This window comes from Cryptomeria japonica, chromosome 3 (genome assembly GCF_030272615.1).
Source record: "Cryptomeria japonica chromosome 3, Sugi_1.0, whole genome shotgun sequence".
Taxonomy (NCBI): Eukaryota; Viridiplantae; Streptophyta; class Pinopsida; order Cupressales; family Cupressaceae; genus Cryptomeria; species Cryptomeria japonica.
The window spans coordinates 624,323,163-624,324,935 of record NC_081407.1 but is presented as its reverse complement, the minus strand read 5'-3'; the positions used below and the strand labels follow the sequence as shown (position 1 = coordinate 624,324,935).

General features: G+C 28.0%; 1 non-coding gene across 1 annotated transcript; it reads left to right on the top strand.

Annotated features, from left to right (window-relative positions):
* The first annotated feature begins 1,404 nt into the window (after positions 1-1,404).
* Positions 1,405-1,499, top strand: TRNAY-GUA (transfer RNA tyrosine (anticodon GUA)). Its single transcript has 2 exons — positions 1,405-1,441; positions 1,464-1,499. It is a non-coding gene; the product is annotated as a tRNA-Tyr (tRNA).
* Positions 1,500-1,773: the final 274 nt, after the last annotated feature.

Here is a 1,773-nt window from a genome sequence, read left to right as displayed (position 1 = left end):
AGGTTGGGGTGTTTCAGATGTTTCTAGTTTTGATTCGGACAACAACCTATGGACATTTTCGATGATGTTGCTTTTGATTATCTATTAATAATATGAAATATTAACCGATCCAAAAAAAACATACTATTTGCATCCTATATTTCATTGTGTACATAATTGACTTGAATGAATGACTTAAATAATAAAAAATGTACATTGCATTCCTTTAACCTTCTCTTCTTAGAGTGTGGTTTCGCTAAAAAGAGAGTAACCTCAAGAGCATGCCAAATTGTAAATAGTGAATAGAATTGCAAACACTAAAACTCAATTGCTTTGTAAAATGAATAAAAACTTTGATCTCTAATTCTTTAAATGTATCTAAGAAAAATAGATGGGGTTACACAATGAAATAATATAAAAATTACAACTTTAAATTATTGTTATTTGTCAACATCTCTTGCAGAAAAAAGTATATATAGATTTGAAGGCTATAACTATATGAGCACTATGTGCACACTATATATTATTGTTGTTTCTACTAAAAATCATACTACACATATAAACGTTGAGGCTTATATTCATGATATCTTGAGGCTTATAAACTAGGATCGTTAGCAATATAATTCATGTCAAAATATTAAGTCATAATGCCACCCTTTATCATGGTTAATATTAGGATAATTAGCAAAATAATGTATCTCGTGATCACAATCACTATGATCAACAACAAATTAAAAGTTAATTTAAATCAAACTCTAATGAGTAGAGGTGGGAAGATCAACATTATAATGTTCAATCCAAGAGAAAGCATTATTACAATCCCTTTTAGTGTCTTTTACTAAAACTTAACTTAGTAAAAAAAATTATAATCCCTAATCGATTTCCTTCAAATTGTTATTCTCTTTACGAAAATGCATACTATCATACCTAAATACCATATTTAATTTCTAAAATTCGTCTCTTTTTGAAAATATTCTTTTTTTAAAAAAATAAATAAAATTGATCTAAAATGTAATCGACTAGATTCTTGTAAGCTAATCTTTTCCACTACCATACGCATCCTTTGTATCTTCAATATAATAATTTTAAAAACTTTCTATCTACAATCTACCAAAATCCCTTAGTCCATTCTTGAATTATTTCTCCTTCTAAGACTAATTTACTTGTAATGTCCACTTGAATAATGGGTTCCTACATAATAGGTCGTCTTCAAAGTTTAAGTCTAGGCCTACGTAGTTAGATACATAACAAGACTTGGTGAGGGACGAGAGTAGCAAGTCTTTTAAACGAATATTGAATTGAGTTTAACTTACAGTTATAATCAAATCATGTATATTTTCTATAAGGATATTTTATTTCGAATGCAAGTACAACAAATAATGTATATTATCTATAAATAAACGTTATCTCAAATGCAAGTACATCCCGATCTTAGCTCAGTTGGTAGAGCGGAGGACTGTAGTAGGAGACAAAATCCTTAAGAAATCCTTAGGTCGCTAGTTCGATTCCGGCAGATCGGATGAAATCGTTTTGTGTGAGAAAATTTATCAATCTGGTTTATAGAATTATCATATTCAACATGTTTTCACCAGTTGCTGTTTCTGAGTGATTAACGAGCAGACTTCCGCAGGTTCGCTGTCGGCGTTTATCTATTTTACTTAAATAACTAGATATTATGAAATAAAAATAATTATTTTTAAAATTCAAAAATTTAAATAAAACCTAAAGAAATAATTTAAAGATTTTTAATAAAATCTAAAGAAATAATTTAATGAATTTTAATAAAATCTAAAG